The sequence below is a fragment of the Myotis yumanensis genome, unplaced genomic scaffold (assembly GCF_028538775.1).
Source record: "Myotis yumanensis isolate MYYU_CA2020_CCGP unplaced genomic scaffold, mMyoYum1.0.hap1 SCAF_21, whole genome shotgun sequence".
In the NCBI taxonomy this organism is placed as follows: Eukaryota; Metazoa; Chordata; class Mammalia; order Chiroptera; family Vespertilionidae; genus Myotis; species Myotis yumanensis.
The window spans coordinates 14409677-14426139 of record NW_027223772.1 but is presented as its reverse complement, the minus strand read 5'-3'; the positions used below and the strand labels follow the sequence as shown (position 1 = coordinate 14426139).

The following is a 16463-nucleotide window of genomic DNA, read 5'->3' as shown; positions in this document are numbered from 1 at the left end:
TGATGATTCCATTGATTCCACAGATAATGCTGAAAAGGAAAAATTTCCCATTGAATTTCTTAATAGTATTACTCCTTCGGGAATGCTGTGTCATAAATTAAAATTGAAAGTGGGTGCAATCATCATGCTATTGAGAAATCTCAATAGTAAATTGGATCTTTGTAATGGTACCAGATTTATTATCAAAAGATTACGACCTAATATTATCGAAGCTGAAGTATTAACAGGATCTGCAGAGGGAGAGGTTGTTCTAATTCCAAGAATTAATTTGTCCTCATCTGACACTGGCCTCCCATTTAAATTGATTCGAGCTCACCTGTGCTCAGCATAACAGGGGGGTCTGGCAGGACACACAACAACCTCCCTCTCAGTTTAGGAGGGCCGTCCCGAGTGTAGGGCTGGCTCTTAAAGGCACAAGAGAACAATTTAAGGAAAAAAAAGAAGAAAAAATAAAATAAAGAAACAAATTGATTCAAGGACAGTTTCCCATGATGCCAGCATTTGTGATGACTATTAATAAATCACAAGGACAAACTCTAGACAGAGTAGGAATATTCCTACCTGAACCCGTTTTCGTACATGGTCAGTTATATGTTGCTTTCTCTCGAGTTCAAAGAGCGTATGACATTAAAGTTAAAGTTCTAAATCACAAGGGAAATTAGTCAAGCGCTCTGAAAGTGTTTTCACTCTTAATGTGGTGTAGAGGGAGATATTAGAATAAGTTTAATCACTTTGTCAGTCATTGTTTGCATCACTGTTGTTTTTATATCATGTTTTTGTTGTTTTCATATCATGTTTTTGTTGTTTTCATATCATGTTTTTGTTGTTTTCATATCATGTTTTTGTCTTTTTTATATCATGCCTCTGTTGTTATATCCTTTTGTTACTGTTTATTTATTAATAAATTTATATATTATTTTCATATACATTTTACTAATTTCCTTTCATCTCTCACACTTCTATTATAGAGAAAGGGCAAATAGCAATATTAAAATATCTCTGCTAATTAATTCCCTTTTTAAAAAATATATATTTTATTGATTTTTTACAGAGAGGAAGGGAGAGGGATAGAGAATTAGAAACATTGATGAGAGAGAAACCTCGATCAGCTGCCTCCTGCACACTCTACACTGGGGATGTGCCCACAACCAAGGTACATGCCCTTGACCAGAATCAAACCTGGGACCTTTCAGTCCACAGGCCGATGCTCTATCCACTGAGCCAAACCGGTTAGGGCAATTAATTCCCTTTTAATGTGCACGAATTTTGTGCACTGGGCTACTAGTTTATCATAAAATATATGAATTAAATCATAAAGCTCTTACTGCTGCTTCCCTTACGGCACCTTCCTGCTCATGTGGTGAACAGCAGATGCACTCTTGTCTACAGCAGCCACAGAAATCCCCTTTCCTTCACCACTGTGCTGGGAAGGAGGGTGACTCCCCACTGCAGAGGGCCCACCGAGACCCTCCCGCAGCAGAGGGTCAGGGAGTGGGGAGGAGTGGGTCCCCCTCTGGTGCTCTTTCTGTTTCCTGCAGGCCCACCACCTCCCACACTGCTCTCCTGGGGATCCGCCTCTGCCTCCTCTCATGCTCCTCTCCATCCCCTGGCCCAGACGTGAGCTCTCCATGCCCAGGGGGGCAGGGGAACTGAAAGATGCGCCCGCTCTGAGGAAGGTTAGCCTGGGCGCTGATAGAACAGCCTGGTTCTTCCTGGGCAACACCGATTCTTCTTCTCTGCCCTCTTTCCTGTTCCCCATTTATGTTTAAGCCTGCAAACATTTTGTGAGAAAATGAAAGAAGAAGGAAGGATGAGCAGGGAAAGAGGCCATCGTCAGAGTGAGGAAGTTGCTGGTCACTGGCCTGCAGACCGCACTCATTTCCAAGAAAATGTTCTCAGGCTGTTGTTTCCTTGAGTTGTAACCTTGGCCATGTGACCTTGATGCTGGAGCAGGCCTCTCTCCTTCCCCAGGAGGACACGTCAGCACATCTCACAAAGTATGGGAGGGAGGGGCCCAGCATGAGCAGACTCTGATGGGGGAGGCGGGGTTCGGGGGAAGGGAGTGGGGACCAACTCCGAGTGTCCACTTTCTAAGCTTTAAGAAAGATAGTGACATCATCCAATGATATTTTGGGAAGGAGTGCTTAATGGCATGAGGAAATACACACCATATATTTAGTTTTAAAAACATGACAAAATTATAAAAATTATAAATAAAGGACACACAGTGTGTATGTACTTACAAGACATCAAATATTAACATTTGTTATTTCTGGGCAGTCAGATTTTGAGGAGTTTTTTTTAATGTTTTACAGTAACTACGGATTGTTTCTATAGTTAGAGAAAATAACAAGTGCTATTTTGTAAAAGAAAGAGAGAGATGTCTAACTTGGAGGAAAAGACCTCACCCTAGTGTGGGCTTAGCCTGATATGACACAGATTCCCCAAAGCGCCAGGAGACATGCTCTTAACTCAACTTTCCAAACTCAGATTGTGCTTGTTCCTTCCAACCCTGGCCCTCTTCAGTTCTTCTCTGTTCCTGATTATCCCTCCACTCACTGAGTTAAAGAAGCTCACACCTACCCACCACTCCTTGTCTAGCACAACACCAGCCGGAAATTTGACATTGTAAAATCTTCTAACTCTACCCCCTCCTCTTCTTACCTCCAGCTGTACACTCCTTTGCCTCCCACCCCAAGCCCAGCCCCTCATCATTCCTCTGCCCTAGACCACCATGGCAGGAGCTGAAGTCTGCTTTCTCCATTTGCTCTGTTCAGCGTCCTCCCTCACCACCCACCTCCTGTATTGAGGTGGCTGCTGGTGACTATTCTTTCCTGAGCGTCCATCTCCAGCTGCAGGTCTAAGACAGGTCGGGTATAATAGAATGAAAATTTTGGATTCGACCCACCACGTCTGATACTTCCCTGCCTGGCCTTCACCGTTTTGGAAATGAAAATATCATCCACTTAGCTCATCCCCCAAACCAGACAGTATCCAGCTCACTCATCAGTGTGAGATCTCATCAACCACAGCTCCAAAGTACCTCAAACCCTTCCATTTCATTCCGCCTTCATGGCTACACCGAGTCCCTGCCAACACCACCCCTAGCCTAGAGCAACAACCTCCTCGCCGGTCTTTCTGCTTCCACTCCTCACCACACAATCCACTGTGGCACGTAACCCGGAGACCTAAAGTCCAGGTGGGACAGAAACCGGGTCGGATGCCCCCGCGGATTCGCATTGCCCAGGAAACAAGCGCACCTGCTCCTGCGAGGCTCGCTGCTGCCCCTTCTCAGATGCTCACCAGGTTCCAAACACACTAACCCTTTCTACTGCTCAACAGGCGAGGCCAGCCACAGCCCAGGAACTCAGAGCTGGCTGCTTCTGCCTCTTTCGTGGTGGCCTTTCCTCCTCGCTTGGCAAAGCTGGGAGCACACAACTTCCTACAGGCTTTCCTCTGAGCGGGTGAGACAAAGAGCCAGCCCCCACCTGCACCCCTGCTCTCCCACTGGTTTGGTTCCTCCTTAGCGATTGTGACCATCCCAGGTAGCCAGCTCTGTTGAGGGACTTCCGTGGCCAATCTCCCCCACCAGAAAGGACGCCTCATTGTCTGTCTTTCACAGCTGCTCCCAGGGTCTCACAAAGTCCCTGTGATGGTCCCACCTTTGCTGAATGGATAAACGAATGACTCTCCAGAACCTGCACACTGTGTTTACATTCGTGAACGTGTCTCACTATCCTTGAGATTAAGTCCCTGCCGTCATCTAAGATGTAGTTTAAACTGAGATGAGCGCCGGGGAAGCCGCTCCCATGCCAAGTGGGCCTGGCTGCTGTGCAGCTGGTGAAGACTTGGGAAGCGTGCTCAGCCGCACGGGCGCCAGAGCCAAGAGGCCCTCACCGCTCTGGCCTCGGTGGTGTGCGCCGCAGGGAGCAGGCGCCCTCATGTGATGGGGGTGGGGGGCCTTCCTGCCGGGGCTTCTGACCTGGTCGGGAGGAGGTCTGCATCCCAGAAGGGGGTGTAGGGAGCTGGGTCAGCAGAACTCGGCTGCGTCTCCCCTATTTGATGCCCGCTCACGCTCCAGGCATCCACGCATCACACCGTGCTGGCCCGGACCTGCCCAGCGGCTCTGGGTGCTCCACGCTGGATGGGCAGGCGTGCGCAGCCAGGCTCGGGGACACTGCCTTCCGTGCCCTGTGTACCCTCCGAGAGCAGCCTCACGGGGATTCTTGCAAGCAGTGGTCCCTGTCCAACTGCAACAGATTGAAGCAAAGTGGCTGATGGTCCTAAGGCCCAAATGAACAAGCCCCCTCCCCATCGTCCCCCATGTTTCACGGGGCTGCGTGGAGCCCGGGTTCGAGGCTGGGCAGCGTTTGCAGAGACTGAGATGCACTGTAAAAACTGTGGGCGGCCCAGCGCGGGCAGAGCATTCACGCAGAGAACCAGGGGCTGAGACCAGAGAACAATCTGGGGACACAGTTGCCTCACTGTCCAGAGAGAATTGAATCTTGCTTTGCCCTGTTTCATCTAGTTTACTCCAAGCCTTACAGGATCACAATCAAAATACAAAGGCAATCCCTTGGGAAAAGCGGGTCCGGGGCTGGGTAAGCCGGTCCCTAACACTCATACCCCTCCTCGCAGGAGCATGTGGCTCCTTTGTAAAATCACCAAAATGGGCGAAGCCGGAACCTGGGCTTCCGCCATTCTCCCTGGAGTCTAGGGCCCCAGGGGTGGGCAAACTTTTTGACTCGGGGGCCACAATGGGTTCTTAAACTGGACCGGAGGCCGGAACAAAAGCATGGATGGAGTGTTTGTGTGAACTAATATGAATTCAAAGTAAACATCATTACATAAAAGGGTACGGTCTTTTTGTTTGTTTGTTTTATTCATTTCAAACGGGCCGGATCCGGCCTGCGGGCCGTAGTTTGCTCACGGCTGGAATCGTTTCCCACAGAGGAAGCACCAGACGCGGGTGTCATCGCCTCCACCGCGGTGTGGAGCCCGAGCCTCGAGAACCGCTCTCCTCAGTGAGTGAAGGAAAGAACTTCACAAGTTTATGTCTATGTTTATGTTTAGCTGCATTCTAGCTCACGTGGAAAGGCAAAAGGGTGGCCCTAGAAGTGTGTGACCTCAGATCTTAGCACTGAAGGGACCCCTTTGAAAAGTCTTGAAAGAGGTCCTACAGCAAGAAGAACTGGGTGACAGAGAGAAGTTGCACTGAGTACATAGCAATGAAATTGTTCTGGCAAACTGAGTGCAGGGCAAGGGTCACTTGTAATAATCCAGAGCGAACACCGAGAGGTGCTGGGTAGAATCTAGGCATCCACGTGGAAAGCCACAGCCACAGCTGGGAGCTGACCCTCCACCTCACTCACCTTCAGCAAACGCGCAAGGCAGAGTCTGGGTCTCCTCAGCAGGAGCAGGAGGTGGCACCTCAATTCCCCCAGACGACAGCCCATCAGGACTGAGCGGGCAGCTGCCCCTTCACGCCCACCAGGCGGAAGCTGCTAATGCTCTGGTTCCCCCTCACCACCAACCACACACACACACACACACACACACACACACACACACACACACAACTTGTAAAACTGATAAAATCTGAATAAGGGCAAAGGATTGTTTCAATATAAGTTTCCCATTGGTGATATTCTACAATAGTTTTGCAAGATTAGGGAAAATTGAGTGAAGGGTAAATGGGATTTGTATTAACTCTTATAACTGCACTCAATCTACAATCTCAAAATAAAATGTTAAAGAAATGAGTATATGGGCATTGAATGATAGCCTGAAAACATGGGCTACATGGTAAATTAATATACTACTCTTCTCAAAACAGATAGACTAAAGATTCATAAAATGAGCAGAGATACACGAGTTGAATAATGTGATGACTAAGCTCAAGCTAATGGTTACCTGTAGAAGGTACCCCGTCAACAGCCGCAAAGGAGACATTTTTCCCTGTTCCTCTCATCCACCTGGGATCCACGTGCTCAAAGAGTTCGGCAGTAACCCTAGCAGTCTGTCTGTGCATAACATGGCAGCAGATATTGGCAATACAGAAACTGGCCGCGTGTACCTGGAATGTACAAGGGCTTCTACAAATGGGCAGAGGGTAAAAGTAGGCAATGCATAAATGGATAGCACATGGCCAACAAGTACATGAAGAGATGCTCATCCTATATAATAAGCCCTTAATATGCAAATCGACCGAATGGTGGAATGACCAGTCGCTATGAGGCTCACTGACCACCAGGGGGCAAACGCTAAATGCAGGAGCTGCCCCCTGGTGGTCAGTGTGCTCCCACAGGGGGAGCACCGCTCAACCAGAAACCGGGCTTGTGGCTGGTGGGTTCAGTGGCTGTGGCAGGAGCCTCTCCTGCCTCTGCTGCAGGTGGGTGGTAGGGAGTGAGGGGTCCTGAATTGCGAGAGGGGTGTCTGGCTGCCAGCTTAGGCCTGATCCTAGGCTGGATCCCAGGCCCGATCCCTCCCGAGGGGTCGGGCCTCGACCAGCAGACAGACATCCTCTGAGGGGTCCTGGACTGTGAGAGGGTGCAGGCCAGGCTGAGGGACTGTCTCCTCCCCTCCCCCCAGTGCACAAATGTCATGCAACAGGCCTCTAGTATCACTACAAATCAGAGATATGCAAATTATAAAAGCAGTGAGCTCTCTCTCCCTCCCTCCCTCCCCCCACCCCTCTCCCTCTGTACCTACATCTACACATATTTTAGATCTATAGATCTATTTTTACCTTGGGTTGGCAAAACTAGCAAACTGACCGACACCAAAGAAAGGTCTGGGGAGATGGGGAGATGGGAACCATCATGCTCACGTGCAAAGCCCACCTATGAGCTTGCATGACCAGGTAGCTCTCAGTAAAGCCAGCAGGTCTATTACTGATGAGCTAGAAATTCCATACTGGGGGTCCACCCCAGAGACTCCAGCACGCGTCCATGGGGAGGTGGCTGAGGATTCGTGGCTGAGTGGCTGAGGTTGGTGAGGTGTGGGCATGCAGCCGGACAGCAGCTGCAGCAGTTGGAAGCAACGAGCCAGAGTACCGAGGAGCCGGCGTGGTGCTGACCCTGACCGGGACACTCATTGCCACAGGGTAAGAGGCAGAATGGAGCTGGCACACACAGTCCATGTGCCTCACAGATTTAAAGGCACAAAATTTCACAAGAGGATGTTTGTCTTTGAGACAAGCGCATGCAAACCTTGTGCTGAGATTAAAAAAGGAGCAAGGAGCTAGAAATAAATGGGACAAAATTAAAACCAGGGGAATCCTCTATGGATGAATAAGAATGGTGGTGCCGTAAAGTGTAACTAAGGACAAACTAACGTAAGGCTATTATGTGGGGGTAAGTGGCGGGAGGAATAAAACCAGGGCCTTCCCAGGAAGTCGCCTCTGGTGGAACAGAGGTGGGGGGGTCGGAACGGCTCTAACACTAAGACCCTTTCCTTCTCTTTTCACCGGGGCATGTGCACTTGGGTGAACATAGGAAAAGAGAGCGAGAGCAACCTTCTGGAGCTGGCAAACGAACACTGAGAGCTGGCGCTCAGCCTCGCTGGGGCAGCCCCTCGACGGCCCCTCCCTGGCTCCCGGTTGCCGCTCCTGCCGGCACGGCCTGCTCCTTCCAAGTGGGTGCTTGCAGGTGGGTCCCGTTTCTCTTCCTCACAGACAGGGCACTGGAATCAGTCCGCGTGCAGGCCTCTGCCCTGGGAGGCCTTGCGGGCCCAAAGCTGCCTGGTAACCCGAGGCTGATTCCCAAGGAAAATGCAACCATTGTTTCTGCACAAAACATGCCCTGTGCCTGGCCGGGCCTGTCTGCAGAAAGTTATTTCCACAAAACCCTGAAGGGCAAAGCTGCAACCCGTGTGCTCTGGCTTGTCGCCCAATGCCCAGCTCAGCGCTCGACGGGGGGGCAGGCTCAGTGAAGGGCCCCGGGAGGCCCAGGAGGGGCAAGCACCGGCCACCGCCCTGTCCCAGTCGGCGTGTCTCCAGCCCTCCTTGCCACAGACCCACCAGAACCTTGGCAGGTCCCTTTGCCGGGGAGCCAGAGGTCACAGTGAAGCCGCGGCAGTGGGTCCTGTCATGCCCTCCACCACCGCAGGCCTCTCCAAGACCTCCGTGGCCTCTGAATGCCCAGTCCTCTCTCCAGGCCTCTAGAACTGCTCAGACATCACGGCCTCCACAGCCCCACCAGGCTCCTAGGCGTGGGTGCAGGGTGGGCGGAGTGGGCTAACCCTGCCTCCTCCTGGCCAGCCTGGGGGTGGGCAAGGGCCTGGGCAGCACCCCAGCTCCAGGCCGACCTGCAGCCCCTCCCCACCTCGCGGTCCCTCCAGGCCCCTGGCCCCGCAGACCACTGTGAGTAATTGGTGCGAGGCTCTCCGATGGCGAGTCCCACTAACCCTTTTACTTAAAATACTAAATTTAAGTTAGGAAACTTTGCACTTCAATTCTGAATGAGATGTTTTTAACAGCATGTGTAAAGGTCCTGGGGCTCAGCAGTCACCCCCTTCCCTTAAAACCAGCAAGGCTCCTCCCATTATGCAGGTCACGCCTCCAAGGGACTGGGCAGTCCACCTTGACTGGGACAGGCCCCTGCCCTGAGCTGCTGCAGTCACTGTCACACTCCTCCCATTGGGGGGGAGGGGGGAGCAGGGGCATCCAGGCAGAGGGATTGACCCTGGAGCCAGGGCACAGGACATCAGATGTGACAGCACCGGGTGGCAGGAGGTTGAGAGCCATTGGGGATGGCCAACCTGCTCGTCCTTGCCCAGTCAGATGGGGTGGGGAGGCATCCCCCCATCCTGCCTGGATTGGTCCTCAACTTGGCCCACCCCTGCTAAGGGCCAGGGTGTGGGGAAGGCGGCAGGGCTCCCGGGTCTGACAGGAACTCTGGGCGGGCCCCCGCGGCCTCAGAAGCAGACACCCGGAGGGACTCCCAGGGTTGAAGTGGACTTTTCAGGGGTTCTTGATTCTCTTGTACGCCCCCAAACTTCCAGTGTATTTCTTTGTGACAGTCATGCGGCTGCTGTGAACGCTGGGCTGGAAGCTGCCCCAGGACGGGCAGCTGCTTGCTTTCCTAGCGACTCCAGAGTTCAGAACCGGATCCCCACCCAGGACCCAGCTCCAGCGTGTCGGTCACAGGAGCCTCCCTGGGCCCCCGAGGTGACCGTAGGAAGCCAGTAGCTGCCTCCTCCCAGTGGCTCTAATGCCTGCTCCCCTGCATGCTCCCCGTAAGGAGTCTGGGAGGGGTAGTCTCCGCCCGACAAACCCCTTTCTTTCTCTAAACCCTCACCTTCAGGCAGGAGCTGCTCAGCAGGTAGGACTGCTGTCCATCTGGGGCTGGAGGGACACGGGAGGGGCGGAGCCATTCATGGCCTGGGGTGGGGCCTATCCTGTGCCAGGTCTGCTGTAACCCCGCAGGCAGTGTGCCCACAGGCCTTTGTCCTCTCACAGCCCTGGAGGCTGGCAGCCTGAGGTCAAGGTGTCAAAGGCGGCCTCCCTTCTCCGGCGTGTAGACGCCCCTCCCTGTGTCCTCGGGCGGTATTCCCTCTGCAGTGCCTGTGTCCTAATCTCCTCTGCTTTTGAAACACCAGTCACCTTCAGTTCGGACCCACCCTAACAACTCAGGTGACCTCAGTTCCCCTCTGTGAGGCCCCGCCTTCAAACTCAGTCCCACGCTCAGGTGCTGGGGGCCAGGACTCCAACAGGTGAGTTTGGGACAGGACGGCTCAGCCCTTAGCAGAGGTGCCTTCCAGCCACACCTGCTACTCTGAGCGCCCCTGCAGGATGCCAGGGACAGGGCTGGCACATTGCTCTGAAGTCCGCCCAGAGGTGGCGATGTGCTTAAAGGTATTAGAAAAACACACTTGGCAGAGCTTGGACTAGAAAGTCTTTTCCCACCTTGTTTCCTGGAGCAGGAGCCGCACACAATGGCCTGGGCCAAGCCCAGGGGCGGGCGGTGTGCGCCGAGGCCACAGGCCATGTGCACGTTTGCACATACACACAACCGCAGCGAGACCACACAGTCCCCAGGTGAAAATATTTATGAAAAACATGTGCCAACCCAGCACCAGAGGTCAGCTGCCTGTGCTGGGCCTTTGCTGTCTGCTCACAGCTGTACACCAGGCCTACACCTCTGCCTGGCACAGACCAGGCTCAAGGAAGACTGGTGAGTGGCCGGCGAGCCTGTGCGGGAGGCACTGACATGCGGTGAGGCAGAGCCCAGGAAACTCTGAGCGATCCAATGAGAGCTCCCGCCTCGGGCAGTGCCCACAGGATCAGGCTGGTATTCACTCTGTGCCCCCAGCAAGACCACAGCAAGTGTGAGCTGTTCCCTGCCGGGAAGGGCCTGGCCACCTCCGTCCTCCCCCAAGTGCACCGAGTACTCCAGGAGTGTCCATCCACAGGGCTCGCTACTGGAGCTCTCTGTCCCACTGAGTACAGAAGACCCACTACCCCAGGTCCAAAGCGCAGTCTGCCTTGCGGCCACTACAGTGACGGTGACTATGTCCTGGGGCATGTGGAAAGCCCAGATCAGGTGTGAACGGCGATGCTCAAACCACCAGCGGGAAGGAGCACTTGCCACAGGGCCTGCCCGGCACTCCTTCAGCTACGACCCATGCGTGGACACCAGGAGTAAGATCCCCTCTTTCTCTCTCACAGTCTCACAGTGTCCCAGGGCTGGTCACCCCGGAAGAACCAGGGCCTGAGCGCCCGTGCCAACAGCTGCATCAGGGTGTGCGCCTGGCCTCTTTATCACAAGGGCCCAGGCTCCCCAGGACGTCCTTCCGTTTCTCAGGAGCCTGGGACAGCCCATGGCAACCCTGCCGTCTCCCCCACGTCTGCTCACTGGCACAGATGCAAACCAATCCTCCGGAATAGCCATGGGTCCCCCATAACTTCCCAAGGGGCAATTCCAGAATAAACGTGTAGGCGCCCGCTTCCCAGAACCTTGGCACACACCCGCGAGCTCTAGAGATGAGAAAGGGGAGAGGAGAGGGAGAAGCGGTGTCCACACTCAGCCTCCCGGAGGAGCCCTGGGTCCTCGCAGGGCTGTGAGCGGCTCCAGCCTCAGAGGCCGGAGTGGGAGCACTGGCTGTCCTTCTTCCTGGGTGTGGAACTGTGGGAATGCCTCACTTTCCACATCTGTGAAATGAACTTACTAGTTCTGATCTCACAGAACTTCTAGAGAATTAGCAGCGATTACAAATGTAAGCGCTTAGCACTGGCACCTGGCACGCATGTGACCAAACAACACAGCACAGGCGTGAAACCTGGGGGACGGGGCAAACACACCAAAGAGTGCAGGAGCAACAGGACAGACAGAACACCGCGTGTTTTCTTTTATTTTAACTTTAAAAATGTTCAATTACAGTTACATTCAATATTAGTTTAGCTGTACAGCATAGAGGAAGCGTGTTTTCCAGATGTCCTAGGAATATTTCCCCCAAAGTTTTAGCAGGAAGCTAAGAGCTGAGCTCGTCCTCGGGTTCTCTCTCTCTCTCTGTCTCTGTCTCTCTCTCTCTCATACACACACACACACACACACACACACACTTCTGTGTAGAGTAACAGGGTGCGGACTGCACGGGGCGGGGGGGGGGGGGGTGATTCTGCCGCAGGACCCTGTCCTAATGTCTGTCCATCACACACACCCACCAGGTCAACCTGAGAAAACAGTTCCTGTCTCTAGTGCTCAGTTCGCTCCTCCGGGGCCGGGAGCCACTGGGAAGCTGACTTTAAGGCACAGTTTGGCTCGACCCTGTGTGGGACCGAGTGTTCCTGCCAGGTGCGCTGGGCACCTGGGGTTCCTTCCTTCGATTCCTCAGTGTCCCCCGCTCATCGCAGGCGAACGCCTCATCCCCCGAGACCGCAGTTAAATTTAGCAGGAATGTGTGCATGCCAAGTGCTGCTATTATTAAGCTGGCACAGGGCGGTACATTTTTCTCTGGTGACATCGGGCAGCTCCTGGCATCCAGGGGTGCCTCTCCCAAAATCCTTCCCAAATAGGGAACGTGCAGCCTCTGAACCTGAACCCGGGGACCCCAGGGAATGTGTGGATCTGAGAATATTCGACACGTACTCGGAATGCCTCCCGCCTTAGGTCTTCAGAAAGAACTCTGAGATGGGACGCTCCCGTGACCACAGAAGTGCCAAGTGCCGACGGCACGGAACCCCCTGGCTCCCCAGCGGATGCCGCGGAGGCCGCGTCAGCACCCGAAGTCCACTCTCGCCTCCTCCCGGCACCTACACGGCCCATCTCAGCTTTAAAAGCACCAGGATTCCAACTCAGAAACTGCTCACCGGGAACACAGGGTATATTTCTTTTCCAGGAAGATGCTTTAAAATGTCAAAAATAGTGAATGGCTTAAATTTCAAAGGAGTTAAAACAGTACAATACTAGAGTGTATTTAGTGCTATGTTCTAGGCCAGCCGTGGGCAAACTACTGCCCGCGGGCCGAATCCGGCCCGTTTGAAATGAATAAAACTAAAAAAAAAAAAAAAAGACCATACCCTTTTATGTAATGATGTTTACTTTGAATTTATATTAGTTCACACAAACACTCCATCCATGTTTTTGTTCCGGCCCTCCGGTCCAGTTTAAGAACCCATTGTGGCCCTCGAGTCAAAAAGTTTGCCCACCCCTGGACTAGACACTGGGTTAGGATTATTTTATTTGATTTCACCACAACTCAGTGGCATAGGGATGAATACCAACTTCATTTTTCATTCATTCTACAATAATGACAAGTGTTTATGGGGCACCTTCTGTGCACCAAGCCTCATTCTAGTTGCTGGGCAGAGGGCAGAGAACCAAAATCCCTGCCCCGGGGAGCTGGTGACCTAACAAGGGAGACAGACCGCCCAGACTGCTCAGATGACTCTCGCAGAGACATGCTTCGGGGCTACAGGATGCACAGGAAGGAGCAAGGTCAGAGCGATTCTCAGGGGAGGTGACGCCTGAGCATGGGTCTGAGTGCAGGGAGGGCAGCCCGCGGGGGTGGGAAAGCCCCTGTGGGAGACAGCGTGAGGGCTGCCGGGTGGAGAGGGGGTGTGAGAGGCAGGGGCGCGGGGACACCAGAGAGGGCGCAGGGCCGAGCCGGGTGGAGTGCAGAGCATTTGGATTCTACGTTGGATGGGAAGCAACCAGAGGGCACGCTAACATTTTTGGTTCATTGTATTTCACTTTTAAAAAATACTAACCACACTCCACTAAATTGGTTTCACAGCCCATTAATATACTTATAACCACACAGTGTGAAAGACACCCTTGGGGAGTAGCCCTTGCTTCTGAACTATACTTATCAAGATATAGACATTAGGAAAGAGCCATCGTCACAGGAAAATGTGTACCAGGCGTGAGGGTGGGTGGCACGGGCCTCACTGTGATCTTTTCACAATATGTATGGAGAGTGAATTCTTTCGTTATACATCTGGAACTGCTGTCATGTTATAAGTCAAATAAACTCAACACAAAATCCCCGCAAAGAGAAAAAGATCTGGCATGTTGCCTGTCCTGTCTGCACAGTCAGACGTAACTGCAGTGACTATAAATGAAAGCGAGTGCCACCTCTGTGTCTTACCCCCGTGCGTGTTGCCTTACAGCTAAGGAGGGCGACATGGCCAAATGCCTTGAGTGGCAGTAGAGCCATCGGCTCCCCAGCCAGTCGTCCAGTGCCAGCTCTCAGGCCGGTGCCATGTCCCAGGGCAGGGCATCCGCTGGCCCGGCCTCGGGGGCGGGGGTCTCGCCAGCAGAGGTGCTTCCCGGGAGCCCCGCGCCTGTCCCGGAGGCTGGCTGAGGCAGCCTGGCTTATCGCAGCTGCAGTCCCATCACAAGACTCTGAGAGAGCGGGAGGCATCCTCCCAGTCCTCGGGCTGTGTGCAGGGTCACCCTGAGGCTCCCAGAGCAGCAGACAGCCGGGCCCCCAGGCAGCACCCCAGGCACCTGGCCCCGTCCCTCGCCCGTCCCAGATCCTCCCCGGAAATGGAAGCTGCTCCTGCTCTTCCCAACACAGCCTCTGCGGCTTCTGTAAAGCAGGCAGGCACCAGCCACCAGCGTCCCGTTTCCAAGCAACCTGGTCCTCATCCCCTCACGGTGTGTGTGCCGACGTCTAGAAGCCATGGCTCTTCACGTTGACCTTGAGGTCTCCTCCAGGAGGCCCTCCTCACAGCCTGGAGCCTGAGGCGTCAGGTTCAAGTTGCCACCCGCCACTCACCCTTGTCCTGGGAGAGGACCAGCACCCGGGGAGCAGGCTGCTGACTGGGGTCATGACATCAGCTGAGAGGACGCGGCCTTCTGTGGCCTCAGGAGCACAGTATCCACTCCAGGTGCTTTCAGACACAACCCCTGGGGACCTCCGCGCCCACCGCTCAGCCTTCCCTCCCTGTGTGCCCTTCTGTGGATGCAGGTCCCTGCTCAGCCCGCAGCAGCACGCACCCTGCTTCCCAGCCCTTCCCCACTCCCTCCCGGTGACAGTCTGTGACCTGGCAAATCCAGTGGAACAGGATGTCCCTGATGCCTGAGCCCCAGGGCCTGACTTGGAGTCAGCACCCGCCAAGCCCCCCGCACCGCCCCCCTCGGGGGGGCCACTGCCCCGAGGGCTGTGGAGCTTTCAGCTGGCTCAGCAGTGACTGTGGCTGCGCCCACCTGGTCACCTTCCTCCTACCACAGTTCTCTGATACCTCAGTGCGTCAGGACAGGGTGACAACACCACGAAGAAGAGCACGCCATTAACTAGTCCCTAGTAAAGGGGCGCGGCCCGTTGCCCACCCATTACAGGGGAGGGAGTGTAGGCAGGGGGCGAGTGTGCCAGGGCGGTGGGCACGGAGGGGGCCCAGGACATGCTGTTCTCTCACATCTGCAGCCTTGGCTGCTGTGCCTTTTGGTCAAAGTTCTTTTTTAACCATTCTTTCTGGGTGTTTTTTTCTAATTACTCCCCCCCCCACACACACACCTAATTTAGAAAGTCAATTCATTACACTTACTTAGCTGTGCAATTTTTCAATCAGATTCTGAAATGTGCATGGAGCATGGGGGTGTGAACTAAGTCTCGAACTAAGTCGATGTGTGCTCATCATAAATCGTGTTATTATTTCCACCTTAAGCATTTTTGTCATAAATATCTGGTTGCAAGCATTTTCACCACACAACTAATTGGCCATAAAGCAATTTCGAGGTAAAAGATAAACTAAAAAAGATAAACTTCTAAAATTAAAGGGGGATATTAAAAAGGACATAATGAAACATGAAAATTAATTAAAATTAAGAAGACATTTAAAACATCAATGCCAACTTGATAGTCAAAGCTCACACAGGCTGCTGTGAGTCAGCAGCCACACGTGTCCTATCTGCACAGCTCCTGACCTTGGGCTGGGGTCGGGAGGCGGCTGCTCCCGGAAGATCTGCAAACAGGCACGTGGCCACGGTCCGGCACAGGGAGCCCGCTCCTTCCACGTCACTGTGTCATCCGCGGTGTTCAGGCCAGCCGCCGCCCGCACTGGGGAGAGGTTGGGAGGCTGAGGCCTGTGCCACATACACATGGCGGAGGGCCGGAGCGCCGTCAGGCCCTATAGGCTTAGTGCCCTACAGGAAGAGGAAGAGCCCGAGCTCACTCTCGCCCTGTGAGGACAGTGAGGGGCAGCGCCTGTCGCTCAGGAAAGGCTTCGCACGGAGCAGAGCGCCGGCACCTTGGTCTCGGACCCCAGCTCCAGTCTGCACAGTAGAAGTCTGGCCTTTAGCCACAGTCTACGATGTTTCGTTGTGGCGACTTGAGCAGACAGACACAGCAACCAGGTGGAAGACAGAAGGCATCTTGTGTAGCAGACTGCGAGGCCAGGTGTCAGCTCCAGGCACCTGGCTCTGTGGTGGCAGAGCCCTGGCACGCCCGCACCCGCCCTGTGGCTGCTCAGGACAGCCCGTGGGCCCACACCTCCCTTGACCCTTGGACTCCTCAACAGCATCTGCTCTTGCCCCTTCTTCTCAGCCCCCCAATCCCATTCCCACGGGGATGATGACCTGTTGTGCCATCCTGTCCTCCCCATACCCAGGTGTGGGAGGGGGCCACAGGTTCCCCATCACTGACTTCCAGGGGCCTCCATGGCTGCCTTCGGAAAGCCGTGATGTTTGGGACCTGAGGACCCAGACAAGTTGGAGGCCTCCTGCTCCTGAGCGGGACTGTGGCGCGGCCACCACGGCCAGGCCCCCGGGCAGCCCCGGAACCTGCTCCGGGTCAGGTGCTGACTTGGGGTTCTGCTTCTCAACAATGTCCTTCTGGATTCAGCTGCAGGACAGGAGGAAGGCCAGGGGTTCCCAGGCTCCAGGCGGTCCAGGCAGAGGGCTCCACAGGGGCTCCGCCCAGGCTTCCTCTTTGGCACTTTGAGAGAAATAGAAATATCTAGACTGTCTCCACCGCGGATCCTGCGCCCAGCTCCTGGCACCCCTGCAGCTTCCTATGTG

The 16463-nt window shown here is 54.1% G+C and overlaps 1 non-coding gene across 1 annotated transcript; it reads left to right on the top strand.

Moving 5' to 3' along the window:
• The first annotated feature begins 284 nt into the window (after positions 1-284).
• LOC138999045 (small Cajal body-specific RNA 11) lies at positions 285-426 on the top strand. The gene has a single exon (XR_011469309.1). It is a non-coding gene; the product is annotated as a small Cajal body-specific RNA 11 (non-coding RNA).
• The last annotated feature ends 16037 nt before the right edge of the window (positions 427-16463 follow it).